The sequence below is a fragment of the Phyllobates terribilis genome, unplaced genomic scaffold (assembly GCF_046119375.1).
Source record: "Phyllobates terribilis strain yellow unplaced genomic scaffold, ASM4611937v1 Scaffold_7__3_contigs__length_470593459, whole genome shotgun sequence".
Taxonomy (NCBI): domain Eukaryota; kingdom Metazoa; phylum Chordata; class Amphibia; order Anura; family Dendrobatidae; genus Phyllobates; species Phyllobates terribilis.
In genome coordinates this window covers 168362079-168378907 of record NW_027362767.1, presented here as the reverse complement: position 1 = coordinate 168378907, position 16829 = coordinate 168362079, and positions in this window count along the sequence as shown.

The window sequence follows — 16829 nt, the reverse complement described above, 5'->3', positions numbered from 1 at the left end:
TTGGACTCATCAGACCAAAGCACAGATTTCCACTGGTCTAATCTCCATTCCTTGTGTTCTTTAGCCCAAACAAGTCTCTTCTGCTTGTTGCCTGTCCTTAGCAGTGGTTTCCTAGCAGCTATTTTACCATGAAGGCCTGCTGCACAAAGTCTCCTCTTAACAGTTGTTGTAGAGATGTGTCTGCTGCTAGAACTGTGTGTGGCATTGACCTGGTCTCTAATCTGAGCTGCTGTTAACCTGCGATTTCTGAGGCTGGTGACTTGGATAAACTTATCCTCAGAAGCAGAGGTGACTCTTGGTCTTCCTTTCCTGGGGCGGTCCTCATGTGAGCCAGTTTCTTTGTAGCGCTTGATAGTTTTTGCAACTGCACTTGGGGACACTTTCAAAGTTTTCCCAATTTTTCGGACTGACTGACCTTCATCTCTTAAAGTAATGATAACCACTCGTTTTTCTTTACTTAGCTGCTTTTTTCTTGCCATAATACAAATTCTAACAGTCTATTCAGTAGGACTATCAGCTGTGTATCCACCTGACTTCTGCATAACCCAACTGATGGTCCCAACCCCATTTATAAGGCAAGAAATCCCACTTATTAAACCTGACAGGGCACACCTGTGAAGTGGAAACCATTTCCGGTGACTACCTCTTGAAACTCATCAAGAGAATGCCAAGACTGTGCAAAGCAGTCATCAAAGCAAAAGGTGGCTACTTTGAAGAACCTAGAATATAAGACATATTTTCAGTTGTTTCACACTTTTTTGTTAAGTATATAATTCCACATGTGTTAATTCATAGTTTTGATGCCTTCAGTATGAATGTACAATTTTTATAGTCATGAAAATACAGGAAAATCTTTAAAATGCGAAGGTGTGTCCAAACTTTTGGTCTGTACTGTATATGCACAAATGTGCTGTGCTTTCTGCAGCACACTATTAGCACTAAAACATTAGATTCAGAAATGTGGACTCCTGGCTGAAGAAAAACTACAAAATATTTATATGCACAAATGTGGTCTGGTTTCTGTAGCACGCTATTAACCCCTTAAGCCCCAAGGGTGGTTTGCACGTTAATGACCAGGACAATTTTTACAATTCTGACCACTGTCATTTTATGAGGTAATTACTCTGGAACGCTTCAACGGATCCCCCTGATTCTGAGATTGTTTTTTCTTGACATATTGTACTTCATGATTGTGGTAAAATTTCTTCGATATCACTTGCGTTTATTTGTGAAAAAAATGGAAATTTGGCAAAAATTTGGAAAATTTTGCAATTTTCAAAATTTGAATTTTTATGCCCTTAAATCAGACAGATATCTCACACAAAAGAGTTAATAAATAACATTTCCCACATGTCTACTTTACATCAGCACAATTTTGGAACCAAAATTTTTTTTTGTTAGGGAGCTTTAAGGGTTAAAAGTTGACCAGCGATTTCTCATTTTTCCAAGAAAATTTACAAAACTATTTTTTTAGGGACCACATTACATTTGAAGTCGCTTTGAGAGGTCTTTATGACAGAAAATACCCAAAAGTGACAACATTCTAAAAACTGCACCCCTCAAGGTGCTCAAAACCACATTCAAGAACTTTATTAACCCTTCAGGTGCTTCACAGGAATTTTTGGAGAGTCCCTGTGTGCCCAAATATTGGACCTCCTCCACAAATGACCCCATTTTGGAAACTAGACCCCCCAAGGCACCTATCTAGATGCATAGTGAGCACTTGGAACCCCCAGGTGCTTCACAAATTGATTCGTAAAAATGAAAAAGTGAAAAAAAAAAACCACTTTTTCATTTTTACGAATCAATTTGTGAAGCACCTGGGGGTTCCAAGTGCTCACTATGCATCTAGATAGGTGCCTTTGGGGGTCTAGTTTCCAAAATGGGGTCACTTGTGGGGGAGCTCCAATGTTTGGGCACACAGGGGTTCTCCAAACGCAACATGGTGTCCGCTAACAATTTGAGCCGATTTTCCATTCAATTTGTTAGCGGATACCATGTTGCATTTGGAGAGTCCCTGTGTGCCCAAACATTGGAGCTCTCCCCGCAAGTTACCCCATTTTGGAAACTAGACCCCCAAAGGCACCTATCTAGATGCATAGTGAGCACTTGGAACCCCAAGGTGCTTCAGAAATTGATTCGTAATAATGAAAAAGTGTTTTTTTTTCACTTTTTCATTATTACGAATCAATTTGTGAAGCACCTGGGGGTTCCAAGTGCTCACTATGCATCTAGATAGGTGCCTTGGGCGGTCTAGTTTCCAAAATGGGGTCACTTGTGGGGGAGCTTATCATTTTCTTGTTTTAAATACTCCTACCTACTTTTTACTGACTTACTAAAGCACTTTTTTTGGTTTTGTAACCTCATTGAGCTTTGAACTTCATAGCCAGGTGTATGTAATCATGAGAAAAGCTACTTAAAGTGGCCACTTGCAAGTTGTTCTCCTGTTTGAATCTCCTTTGAAGAGTGGCATCATGGGCTCCTCAAAACAACTGTCAAATGATCTGAAAACAAAGATTATTCAACATAGTTGTTCAGGGGAAGGATACAAAAAGCTGTCTCAGAGATTTAACCTGTCAGTTTCCACTGTGAGGAACATAGTAAGGAAATGGAAGAACACAGGGACAGTTCTTGTTAAGGCCAGAAGTGGCAGGCCAAGAAAAACATCAGAAAGGCAGAGAAGAAGAATGGTGAGATCAGTCAAGGACAATCCTCAGACCACCTCCAGAGAGCTGCAGCATCAACTTGCTGCAGATGGTGTCACTGTGCATCGGTCAACTATACAACGCACTTTGCACAAGGAGAAGCTGTATGGGAGAGTGATGCGAAAGAAGCTGTTTCTGCAAGCACGCAACAAACAGAGTCGGCTGAGGTATGCAAAAGCACATTTGGAGAAGCCAATTTCTTTTTGGAAGAAGGTCCTGTGGACTGATGAAACCAAGATTGAGTTGTTTGTTCATACAAAAAGGCGTTATGCATGGCGGCAAAAAAACACAGCATTCCAAAAAAAACACTTGCTACCCACAGTAAAATTTGGTGGAGGTTCCATCATGCTTTGGGGCTGTGTGGCCAATGCCAGCATCGGGAATCTTGTTAAAGTTGAGGGACGCATGGATTCCACTCAGTATCAGCAGATTCTTGACTATAATGTTCAAGAATCAGTGACAAAGTTGAAGTTACGCAGGGGATGGATCTTTCAGCAAGACAATGATCCAAAACACCGCTCCAAATCTACTCAGGCATTCATGCAGAGGAACAATTTCAATGTTCTGGAATGGCCATCCCAGTCCCCAGACCTGAATATCATTGAGCATCTGTGGGATCATTTGAAGAGGGCTGTCCATGCTCGGCGACCATCAAACTTAACTGAACTGGAATTGTTTTGTAAAGAGGAATGGTCAAAAATACCTTCATCCAGGATATCATTAAAAGCTACAGGAAGCGACTAGAGGCTGTTATTTTTACAAAAGGAGGATCTACTAAATATTAATGTCACTTTTTCTGGTGAGGTGCCCATACTTATGCACCTGTCAAATTTTGTTTGAATGCAGATTGCACATTTTCTGTTAGTACAATAAACCTCATTTCAAGGCAGAAACATTACTGTGTCCAACAGTTATTACATATATCAAACTGAAATAGCTGTTGCAAAAACACCAATTTTTATAAAACATTAAGCTTAAGATTAATAGGGGTGCCCAAACTTTTTCATATAACTGTAGTCCTACTGAATAGACTGTTAGCTGCTTTTTTCTTGCCATAATACAAATTCTAAGTAAAGAAAAACGAGTGGCCATCATTACTTTAAGAAATGAAGGTCAGTCAGTCCGAAAAATTGGGAAAACTTTGAAAGTGTCCCCAAGAGCAGTTGTAAAAACCATCAAGCGCTACAAAGAAACTGGCTCACATGAGGACTGTCCCAGGAAAGGACAACCAAGAGTCACCTCTGCTTCTGAGGATAAGTTTATCCGAGTCACCAGCCTCAGAAATCGCAGGTTAACAGCAGCTCAGATTAGAGACCAAGTCAATGCCACACAGAATTCTAGCAGCCGACACATCTCTTCAACAACTGTTAAGAGGAGACTTTGTGCAGCAGAAATGTACCAGTTACCCTTGTCTGTATTATACAGCCCAAATGCATGAAATTTGTACTCACATACAATGAATTGTTCCCCCAATTTTTTTTATTTATTTATTTTTAAATTCTTCTTATAATAGAATATGTGATCGTATCTGCAACAAGAATTATTTTCAGAACATGAATGATTTCTTTAGGAGTGTGTCCGTATTACTGGTGAAGTACTAGAGAATAGTCGTGCGCATTAATGTCCACTAGGTGGTATGGTGTTGTTCTTTAGTTGAGTAACACAGACTATTATTTGTATAACCCTGACTGCTATCTGCTCTTAGATTCTGAAACAATGTGGTGTATTTACAAGAGCCCCTGTGATACCAACTATGTAAATAGATTAGCTCAAACAATAATATCTGAGCCCTGCACTTTTACCTCTTACCTGTGCCTGATGACCTCACACAGATGTAAATATAAACAGGGATGTCTGTAGTGCTGGAGACAGAATCAGACTTGGGACAGAGAATCAAGGAACATCAGAAAGACTTTAGAAGGAGAATGAGAGACATCCTTCAGGAAAGTAGATGAATTGCATGGCATTCAAAGAGACACAGATTTGTGTTCTACATGATTCTAGTCTAATGGTAAAGGCCCTGACTGGAAAAATTCGGATATGTTCAATTAACCATCAGAGAGACCATGGATACTTTTGGGGAGACCAGAAGAGGACAAAGAAGTCACCTGGCCCCATGGATATGTTGTTTTGGGGTTGCTAGGAAGGACCCACCAGTCGCCTAGAACACATGGAGACATTGGGAGTTGCCAGGAGGGACCCATCAGTTGCCTGGCCCCATGGAAACTCTCGGAGAGGCCAGATTTGGACCCTCGGGTCTCCTGGTCTTGTACCTCGATTAACGGCTAACTTCCTAAGATTGCTGCTACCTCCGCTCTGTGGAGACCCGCCAGAAGCGGGGGGGGGCACTGGTTGAGGGATTCAGCCCTGAAAGTCTCCAGAGTCAGAGCTGTTCTATCCCAGGTGGGCGGAGAAGGAAGGGTGAGTCTGTGTAATGTTGTACCATCTTGGTTATTTGCTGGGACTGTTCTGTTTATTGTCTGCTTTGTGGGTAAATAGAGTATTGCCACACTGTTTTACCCTCGCCCTGTATTGTCAGAGTAGTGTCACGCCCATTGTAGACCCCGGGTCTTCACACTAATTAATTAATTAATTAGAAGGTTTTAAATAGCAGTAGTTTGAGGTCCACAGTCCTCTGCAGACATTGCAGTAAGTTGGAGGTTAAACTGCAGCTAAAGAAAAGAAAGTATCTGTAAAAAGCACCTGAAAAAGCGAGTGTTTCACCTTAAGAGTGTGACTTGAGACTAAATCACTTTGGGTTTAGGGTTTTTAGAAGGGAGTTACTTATGCTTATTCACAGGTTGTATACATTGCTATATATCTCTGTGTAATCCCTATTAGTAATATGGGCTCTATTTTTGACAATGATATCCAGTGTACATCTTATTGCATGCAATCCCCGAGTGGCCGTTTGAAGTGCACACTGCTGTGCAATGCATGTGCATGTTGGAAGTTTGGAAGCCAATGTAATGATTCTAAATGAGCAGCATGCAACACTGAGATCCGTTGACCATATGGAAAGGAGTGTGTTGTTTGCTTGAGTGTGTAATCCTTGGGGTAGACTTGGCAGATGATGGTAGCATGGAGGTACAAGACAATGAGGCAGATGCGGATTAAGGGTTGATTGACACCGTATAAAAAAAAATGATCAGCGTTTCATCCATAAAAGTGGGATGATTTTTTTTCTCGCTTATCATGTGCAGTCCATATGCTGTCCGTCTTTTTACAGCAGCAGCAATTATTTACAAGACCATTGACAGTTTCCTGTTACAGAATTGCAATGCAACCTTAAAAATCGGATGCTACACTGTGATTCTGCATTGTATTTGATTTTTTGTATGCATCCATAGACTTGAAAGATTGAATCTCATCCAATTTGCAAAAGAAACAAATGCATACTGCAATTTTTTTTTTAACTTGCAGATTTGGACAGTGAAAAAAAAATCATTCAACTGCACTGCCTCATTGAATAATTTGGGTCCAGGTGCGATATTTTTTTTCTTTTCTTCATGCATATGGTTGTGTGAATGAGACCTAAGGCCACGGCTCACTATCAGCATTTGGTCAGAATTCGGTCAGTATTTTTTTCAGGAGTGGGAGCCAAAACCAGGCGAAGAACAATCAGAGAAAAGGTATAATAGAAGCACGTCACCAATTCTGCATTTATCACCCACTCCTGAGAAAAAATACTAACCGAATACTGATAGTGGGGCCGTGGCCTAAAGGGAAGAGTGTCAGGTAAACTAGTCCTGATCCTGCACACCCCAACAAGTTTGCTAAGCCTGCCGATGAGGGGAAAGTCAGTGTAGGGTTGGTGGTGCTGCAGCAAGACACATTCTCTGAAAGCCAGGGAAAAGACTGTTATAGTAAAGGGGCAAATAGGAGCACAGGGAAGGCCAGATAGGTGCTGGTAATGGGGGATTCAATTATTAGAGGAACAGATAGGGCTTTCTGTGACAAAGTCATGGAACAACAAATGGTATGATGTCTTTTTAGCGCTCGAGTTCGAAATACCATGGATCATTTTTACAAATTACTGGGAATGACTGGTGAGGAGATGAGCAAATATATTCAAGTAGAATTGAGTTCTACTCTAATTTCACAAGAATCCACATTTTCTAAAATGTGGGTATTTTAAATTTGATTTTGCTCAGATACAGTGAAGTAGCGACTGATGGCTGCCATTTAAATAAAAAAAAAATCCATACACTCACCTCACTTCTCTGGCCCTTCCACTCCTCACCGTCACCCCCCACCCCCAGTCCTTGCCACATTTCTGATTGCAGTCTCTGGTGCTGAAATCCCTGGGCTCTTACTCTAGGCCAGGACGCTTCTACATGGCATGCCATGACCATTCACGTGCTTGCACAATACCCTCTCAGATCTCATCAGAGCTAAAAGTCCAAGAGAAGCATGAGAGGCCAAGGGATTTGAGTACAAGCGGTAGTAATCAGAAGATGTGTCAGGTAAGGCCTGTTCGGGTACCAGAATTGTACTCGCACTTGAACCTGACCCTGAACCCCATTGGAATAAAAGGGGACCCGAACTTTGGAGCTGGAAAACATCTCTCCCCTCTCTCTGCACTCTCCTCTCTCACCAGACTCCGGAACTGTAAAAGGGACTTTTATGGTAGAGATGTTCTGCATCTCAATTCGAAGGATACAGTGGTGCTAAAGAAAAAAAGTGGCTGAGAGATTTAAGGAGTGTTTAATCCCTTAAGGACTGTGCAATTTTTTGTTTTTGTGCTTTGGTTTTTTCTTCTCCTTCCAACAGCCATCATTTTTTTACTTTTCTGCTTGCATAGACAAATAAGAGGTTGTTTTCTTTGGGCCAAGTTGTAGTTTTAAACTGCACCATCCATTTTACCATGCAATGTACTGGAAAGCGAGAAAAAATTCCAAATGGGTTAAAATTTAATTTTGATTTTTTTTTACATCATTCACTGGTTGGAAAAAAATACTAGTACCATAATTCTCCATGGAGGTTCAATAACGGTGATACCAAACATGCATATATTGTTTTGTTTTTTTCTTTATTTCAGCGACAAAAACAAATTCAGAAATTCGTAAATAATTTCTTTTTGCTTTTGTTGACAAGTTCCGAGACCTGTAATCTTTTTATTTCATTCGACAGTGGAGTCAGGGTCGAACTGGGTTGTCTTGGGCCCACAGGAGGAAATTACTGTAGGACTTCACAGTACAAGTACAGTACAGACCAAAAGTTTGGACACACCTTCTCATTTAAAGATTTTTCTGTATTTTCATGACTATGAAAATTGTACATTCACACTGAAGGTATCAAAACTATGAATTAACACATGTGGAATTATATACTTAACAAAAAAGAGTGAAGCAACTGAAAATATGTCTTACTGTACATTCTAGGTTCTTCAAAGCAGCCACCTTTTGCTTTAATCACTGCTTTGCACACTCTTGGCATTCTCTTGATGAGCTTCAAGAGGTAGTCACCGGAAATGGTTTTCACTTCACAGGTGTGCCCTGTCAGGTTTAATAAGTGGGATTTCTTGCCTTATAAATGGGGTTGGGACCATCATAGAATGATAGAATCATAGAATCATAGAATGGTAGAGTTGGAAGGGACCTCCTGGGTCATCTGGTCCAACCCCCTGCTCAAAGCAGGATTCACTAAATCATCTCAGACAGATGTCTGTCCAACCTCTGTTTGAACACATCCATTGAAGGGGAACTCACCACCTCTCGTGGCAGCCTGTTCCACTCATTAATCACCCTAACTGTCAAAAAGTTTTTTCTAATATCTAATCTGTATCTCCTCCCATTTAGTTTCATCCCATTGCTTCTAGTCTTTCCTTGTGCAAATGAGAATAAAGATGATCCTTCTACAATGTGACAGCCCTTGACATATTTGTCAAGTCTCCTCTCAGTCATCTTTTTTGCAAGCTAAACATTCCCAAATCCTGCAACCGTTCCTCATAGGACATGGTTTGCAGATCAGTCACCATTCTGGTCGCTCTTCTCTGAACTTGCTCCAGTTTGTCTATGTCTTTTTTAAAATGTGGTGCCCAAAACTGTACACAGTATTCCAGATGAGGTCTGACCAAAGAGGAGTAAAGACCGATAATGACTTCACGTGATCTAGACTGTATGCTTCTGTTAATACATCCCAGAATTGTATTTGCCTTTTTTGCTGCTGCATCACACTGTTGACTCATGTTCAGTCTATGATCTATTAGTATACCTAAGTCTTTTTCACATGTACTGTTGCTTAGCTCTATTCCTCCCATTCTGTATATGCTTTTTTCATTTTTATTGCCCAGATGTAGTACTTTGCATTTTTCCCTGTTAAAAACCATTCTGTTGGTTGCTGCCCACTGCTCCAGTTTATTTAGGTCTTTTTGAATCCTCTCTCTGTCTTCTCTAGTATTAGCTATCCCTCCTAGCTTTGTCTCATCAGCAAATTTAATCAGTTTACCCTCAATTCCTTCATCTAAATCATTGATAAAGATGTTGAACAATACAGGTCCCAGGACGGAGCCTTGTGGTACCCCACTTGAGACATTCATCCAGCTGGATGTGAAGCCATTTACAACCAACCTTTGAGTCCGATCTCTAAGCCAGTTATGAATCCACCTAACAGTTGCCTGGTCCATTGCATACTTGGTGATTTTTTCAATAAGGATGGTGTGAGATACTTTGTCAAATGCTTTGCTGAAGTCAAGATATACTATATCTACAGCATTTCCCTGATCCACCCAGTCAGTGATTCTGTCATAGAAGGAAATTAAGTTAGTCTGACATGACTTGTTAGTTACAAACCCATGCTGACTCTAGTTAATCACTTCATTCTTATCCATGTACTTACATACATGTTGTTTAATAATTTGTTCAAAGATCTTTCCTGGTATAGAAGTCAGACTCACCGGCCTATAGTTCCCTGGGTCCACCTTCTTCCCCTTTTTGAAGATAGGAACAACATTTGCTCTTCTCCAGTCTTCTGGGACTTCTCCTGTTCTCCAAGAATTTTCAAAGATTATGGAGAGTGGTTCTAAAATTTTTTCTACCATCTCCTTCAGTACTCTGGGGTGTAATTCATCTGGACCTGGAGACTTGAACTCATTTATGTTAGCTAAATATTCCCTCACAATCTTTCTGTTTACAGATAACTTGGATTCCTCTATTACTTTAAAAGGACAGTGAAGATCAGTTGTGTTGTGCAGAAGTCTGGTGGATACACAGCTAATAGTCCTACTGAATAGACTGTTAGAATTTGTATTACGGCAAGAAAAAAGCAGCTAAGTAAAGAAAAACGAGTGGCCATCATTACTTTAAGAAATAAAGGTCAGTCAGTCCAAAAAATTGGGAAAACTTTGAAAGTGTCCTCAAGTGCAGTTGCAAAAACCATCAAGAGCTACAAAGAAATTGGCTCACATGAGGATCGCCCCAGGAAAGGAAGACCAAGAGTCACCTCTGCTTCTGAGGATAAGTTTATCCGAGTCACCAGCCTCAGAAATCACAGGTTAACAGCAGCTCAGATTAGAGACCAGGTCACACAGAGTTCTAGCCGCAGACACATCTCTTCAACAACTGTTAAGAGGAGACTTTGTGCAGCAGGCCTTCAAGGTAAAATAGCTGCTAGGAAACCATTGCTAAGGACAGGCAACAAGCAGAAGAGACTTGTTTGGCCTAAAGAACACAAGGAATGGACATTAGACCAGTGGAAATCTGTGTTTTGGTCTGATGAGTCCAAATTTGAGATCTTTGGTTCAAACCACCGTGTCTTTGTGCGACGCAGAAAAGGTGAATGGATGGACTCTACATGCCTGGTTCCCACCGTGAAGCATGGAGGAAGAGGTTTGATGGTGTGGGGGTGCTTTGCTGGTGACACTGTTGGGGATTTATTCAAAACTGAACGCATACTGAACCAGCATGGCTACCACAGCATCTTGCAGCGGCATGCTATTCCATCCGGTTTGCGTTTAGTTGGACCATCATTTATTTTTCAACAGGACAATGACCCCAAACACACCTCCAGGCTGTGTAAGGGCTATTTGACCAAGAAGGAGAGTGATGGGGTGCTACGCCAGATGACCTGGCCTCCACAGTCACCAGACCTGAACCCAATCGAGATGGTTTGGGGTGAGCTGGACCGCAGAGTGAAAGCAAAAGGGCCAACAAGTGCTAAGCATCTCTGGGAACTCCTTCAAGATTGTTGGAAGACCATTTCCAGTGACTGCCTCTTGAAGCTCAACAAGAGAATGCCAAGAGTGTGCAAAGCAGTCATCAAAGCAAAAGGTGGCTACTTTGAAGAACCTAGAATATAAGACATATTTTCAGTTGTTTCACACTTTTTCGTTAAGTATATAATTCCACATGTGTTAATTCATAGTTTTGATGCCTTCAGTGTGAATGTACAATTTTCATAGTCAAGAAAATACAGAAAAATCTTTAAATGAGAAGGTGTGTCCAATCTTTTGGTCTGTACTGTATATGCAATACCCGTTAGTCATTATCACCGCTATAGTGGAGCGTTGACTGTAAAACACAGGCGCCTCCTGCACATCTGCTGTGCGTATACTATAACTAGGATGTACAATTATAGTAGTTTGCATTAAAGAGGTTGTTTGATGAGACCAAGTTATCACCAATCCACAGGATCTACAAGATAAGTGATAACTAGTGATGAGCAAGCACTAAAATGCTCAGGTGCTCGAATCTCGGGTTGAGCACATTGGAATACTCGGGTGCTCGACCCGAGCAATGAGCCCAATGTAAGTCTATGGGAAACTCGAGCATTTTTCTGGCGGTCCCCCCCTGGCAGTCTGCAGAAGGTTAAAAATTGCCCAAATCGATGGGAACAGTGCTCAATTAAACATCAGGCAGGCAGAATATATAGGCAGACAGACAGACAGGGTATAGAGGAGGGTGCATGAAAAACATAGCAGGGCACTTGGAACACACTAGTGCCCTCCGATTTTCATGCACCCGTCTCTTTAAAAAAGCCGGCCGGCAATTCATCAGCGGCATACATCGGTACCCAACAATTTAGAACAGAAAGAATAGAGCATCACACATAGATTAGATAGATAGAAACATGTCAGTCACATATATATGAAGTACAGTGACAGTTTTGATTACTGTACTTGTCATTTAGTGTTAAAATAAAGGATTCATTAAAAAAAAATTGGGTTCCCCATAATTTTAGTCTCTAGCGGAGGTTAAGCAGACGGCTGGGGCAGATGTTTGCCTGGGAAGGGGGTAATACCCACGGAGCTTCCCAGGCTACTAATATCAGCCCCCAGCTGAATACCTAGCCTTTACTAGCTATTAAAATGGGGGACCCCAAAAAAAAATAATGACGTGGGGTCCCCCCTATTTTAATAGCTAGCAAAGGCTAGGCAGACAGCTGGGGGCTGATATTAATAGCCCAGGAAGGGTGCCATGGATATTGGCCCACTCCCAGGCTAGAAACATCAGCCGTCAGCCGCCCCAGAAATGGCGCATCCATAGGATGCGCCAATTCTGGCACTTAGCCTCGCTCTTCCCACTACCCTGTAGCGGTGGCAGTGGGGTAATAGGCGTCTGATTTTAGCTTCTAAATAAATGGACTCTTAACCAAGCACTGGGTAATGCATCCCTTCTTCTGACCCGGAGGAGCGCGGAATCATTGGCACTTTCTTGCATCCACAACTTATGGTACTCGGACCCTTGAGGTTTGGTGTCTCCTGCAGCACTCCACTATACCATCATATGAGTTGTGCATTTCACAATTCACCAAGGTGAGCATCCTTTTTCCTTTATACCACTACTTGTCTGGGTAACAGCGCTATTGGCGCCCCCTCTCCATCCCACGCTGGAATGGCATTGAGATGGCAGGCTGGATCGCAGCAGAACGCTGCCATCCAGCTTGTCATCCTTCAGAGACACTGAGGAGCTTCACTGAGGAGCTTCACTGACAAGTGTCTGTGGCATGGGAACCTGGATGGCAGCGTTCTGCTACGATCCAGCCTGTCATGTCAATGTAGCAGAGCTGAAGCCGTCCTGGGAACCATGGAAAGGTAAGGATGGGGTTGGTTTATTATTTTACTTTTATTGCAGGAGATCGTTGGCTTCAGCTGGAATGGGCGATACGGTAAGTAGAGTTTAATTTAGAACATTAAAGTATTGTGTCTTTATTTCAATTAAAGGACTTTATTCTGGGTGTTTGTGTTTTTTTAACTTTCACTATGGGGTTAGTAATGGGGGTGTCTTATAGACGCTTCTCCATTACTAACCTGGGCTTGATGTCAGCTGGCATCATAAACTGACATCAACCCCAGCCCTATTACCCCACTGCCACCGCTACAGGGCAGTGGGAAGAGCAAGTTTAAGTGCCAGAAATAGCACCAAACATGCAGGACGGGGACCCGAGCTCCCGCCCGAGCATCGCGCAAGTACTCGGCGAGCTCCGAGCATCTCGAGTACTGAGATGCTCGGGAGAGTACCGAACAGTGGCGAGCATGCTCGCTCATCATTAGTGACTAGTGTTGAGCGAGTATGTTCTATAACCCTTTCGCCGAGTATGCTCGTGCGCCGAGATTCACAGCTGCTCGGTGATAAGGTTAAATCGCCCCCGTGTGCATGATTTACAACTGTTTGACAGTTTTATTACATGTGAGGAATGTCTATTTCTTACATATTCCTCACATGTAATAAAGCTGTCAAACAGTTGCAAATCATGCACATGGGAGCGATTTAACCTTATCACCGAGCAGCTGTAAATACTCGGAGCTCGGCCAGAGCATACTCGGACAGAACATACTCGCTCAACCCTAGTGATAAAGTATTGCTCAGTGCAGACCGATTGTGTTTACCATCGACAATAAATCCAACCAAGATGAATTTTTGCCATTTCTTGTAGCAGTCACAGTACCCTCAGGGTCGCAATACAACCTCATTCACTTGTATTATGCTGCAATGTACTGTAGCAGCAACTTCTAGCGTACTTTGGCCGCATGAAAGGATTGCTTCCAACGATATTGTGTATCCCCAGCCTTAATGTTACAATGTCATTCACAAATAGAGGAGCACTGTAATAGATACATTAATAGAGCTCGTTATAATAACAGATTATCATTGTGAGAAACGTTTATTATGTCTGAAAGATGGAAATCAATCCTTATGATGTCTGCAAGTAAAAAGTTGATCATAAAGCCCGGCATACACTTTAAATAGTTGTCGACCCAAAGATGATTTGGCCTATCATTCAGTCAGCAGCTATCTCGCCTGACTCTTCCATACAGTGGAGCGCTCAGTTTGCGGAGCGGCCAAGTGTTCTCTATGAGAGAGCTGCTGCTAGACCTCTCAAATGTTAATTCAGACATGCCAGATCATTACCACTACAGACAATTCTTTGTTGGGGACTCCTACACGTGTTAGACTGTCGACCAATCCAGTTGATATTGGTGGCTTCGGATAATGTTAGTCTAATCTGCTGCTTGTCAAATTCATGACTAACATACAGGACTAAAAGGGGTTAATATATGACAGGTTGATTAGGAGCAGCTGAACAGCTGCTCACGATATCTCCTCCCCTGTGTGGGATTCAGTGGGTAAATTGAGAGCTGTTTTGTTTGCTTCATACAGGCTGAATATATAGAGGTTTCAGGTCTACTGGATTAAATGCCTTTTGCCATTTGCTATCTACCTCTTTAAGAAGCCAAGTGAGTCGACCTACCAAATTTGGTGTTAGAAGTGCTGGCAAGATACCCAGAAAGCAAGTGTGACAGCTATTGATAAACTGCATGTCTTTGGTGTAGGCAGCTGTAAGGAAGGGACAGCAGTCAGACAAAATGGAGGAGCTGATCAAGCACCTGGTCCAAAGACAGCAGTAGTACCAGCAGCAGCTGCAGCATCACCAGCAGCAGCACCACAAACAGCTGGCACAACAGGAGACTAGTAAGCTGCTGATGCAACAGCTCCAGCAACAGCAGCAGCAGAGCCAACAGCAGCATATTGAATTACTCTCAGAGGCGATTCGTAGCAAGACGACAGCTCCAAATCCAATGTCAGCTGATGATTTCTCTGTCCAGAAGGTGGTGAGGAGAATATGACCCCAGGCGATGACATAGAGGCATTTTTGAAAGAGTCGCTGATAGGGAGAAATTCCCGCCAGAGCAGTGGGCGGAGTCCTGGCGTCATACTTAACAGGGGAGCCACAAAAGGCTATGATTTGGCCTTACAGGATGCCAAAGAATGTGCAAATTTGAAAGCAGAAATTTTGGCTTTCTTGGGGGTGACAATGTATGTCAGGGCACAATGGGTCCACGGCATATGAGCTTGAGAAACCCCCTCGTTCTCAAATGTTTGATCTGCTGCCCCTCATCCAAAAGTAGTTACAGCCAGGAGTCCTCTACCCCAACGCAGATGGTAGAGCGAGTTGTAATAAACCGATTCGTGCACTCCCTTCTGAGTCCGATGCAGACTTGGGTTGCCCAGGGAGATGACTTGGTCGGACTGGTCGAAAGGTATCAGGGGGTCTACGGTTCCTTGAGGAGGCAACCCACTCCATACTGGGGGTTGGAGGTTAAAAAGGGGGTGGTGCTTCCAAAGTCCGAGGGGGCAGCGTAGGTCATGCTGAAGGCCTCATCGGGGGATGTAATTTGATAGAGATTTCACAGTCCAGGTCATATAGTTGTCCCCTGACTACCAAGCAAATGGACTATAGCATGGGATGCCTCTGTTCATTCTACGCATATCCAGCTTGCAGTGTGGACTGTACACCAGATGAGGGGCCCCAGTCTTCTCCTGTAAAAGTCAATTGTCTGCAAATGACCGGACTACTAGACTCAGGGAGTTTGGTGACCATTGTGAGGGACACATTCCCTCATCAATTGATCCCTGGGAAGAAAGATGGCATCCGCTGCTTTCTCAGGGATGTTAAAGACTATCCTGTGGTCAGAGTGGCCACTGAGTCCCATGAGGTTGGCATGGTCCAGGATTTATTGCACCCAATTATCATAGACAGGGACTTTGTTTTGTTTTAGAACTTGTGTGGGAGGGGCGGAGACCTGGAGTAAGAAAAGGGTTTGCCCTAAATAAGTCTCACCAACCCCAGAGTCTGACTGGTTTTTCGTCTATGTAATGCGTGAAGATGAGGAGGTAGTATCCCCTGAGGCAGACATTCCTGATATTGGGGTGACCAGTGTGAGGCAGTGACCGGGATCGTATATGAAGGACGTTATATATCCCCCAGAATGTGTACAGCGATGTATTAAATCCATTGGAGTGCATTAAAGTCACAAACTCACCTGCGACTGCAATGCAGGAATGAAGGTGAGCAATGACCTGGTCAGGCTATCTGGCTAAGACAGATTAAGTAAAACCCGGCAGGGCCTTCATTTCTTGGAGGAGGTCACAGGAGGCAGTGGGGCGGCCTCCTCCCTACAATCCGGGGTTTCCACTGGCTCTTGCCACAGGTCCTTTAAATCCCCTGCACTAAGGATTAGTGGTGTTCTATGTTGGAACCTGCTAGGAGGATAGCAGGGAATCTCAGCAGGATTGAGGGTGGCTGAACCCCCGCCTGGGAAGCCTCTGCACCTGTCAGCCTCTGAGCGGCCCGGCGCGGCCTTTTCCCACGGCAACCGTTGTTTAAAGACTTGTGTTATCCCGGCTGCAAACCGGAGGACTGTCCTGTTTTCCCGTGAGTTGCTGAATAAAGCTGTTTATGTTGGACTTGCTTTGGTCACTGCCTCAGTTACTGCACGGTGTGAACACCGCCGCCTTACAGCTTGGTGGAGAATGTAGGCATAGTGACTGAGGCATACCCCCACCGGCAGCTGCATGACCACAATCCGAAAAAACCTATAAATTAACATCCGACAAGGAGGCCATATATATTTAATTAAAAAAGACCTTTATTATAACAAGTTAGGGTATATGGTGACAAAGAAAAAGAGCATACACATGATGAAGATATGTTATTAAAATATTACTTATTTGTATGTGACGCGCCCCCTGGGCCATGTTCTTAGGGGATACCCGGAGCCGGATCAGATGGGGGTTGTAGTCTCCGAGTGGCGGTGACCCGGTCCGTGCCCAGGGTGTCAAACTCAGTGTGCGGCAGTCTTTGCAGATGTTGTTAGATGTTCTTAGTGTCGACTACGCCACC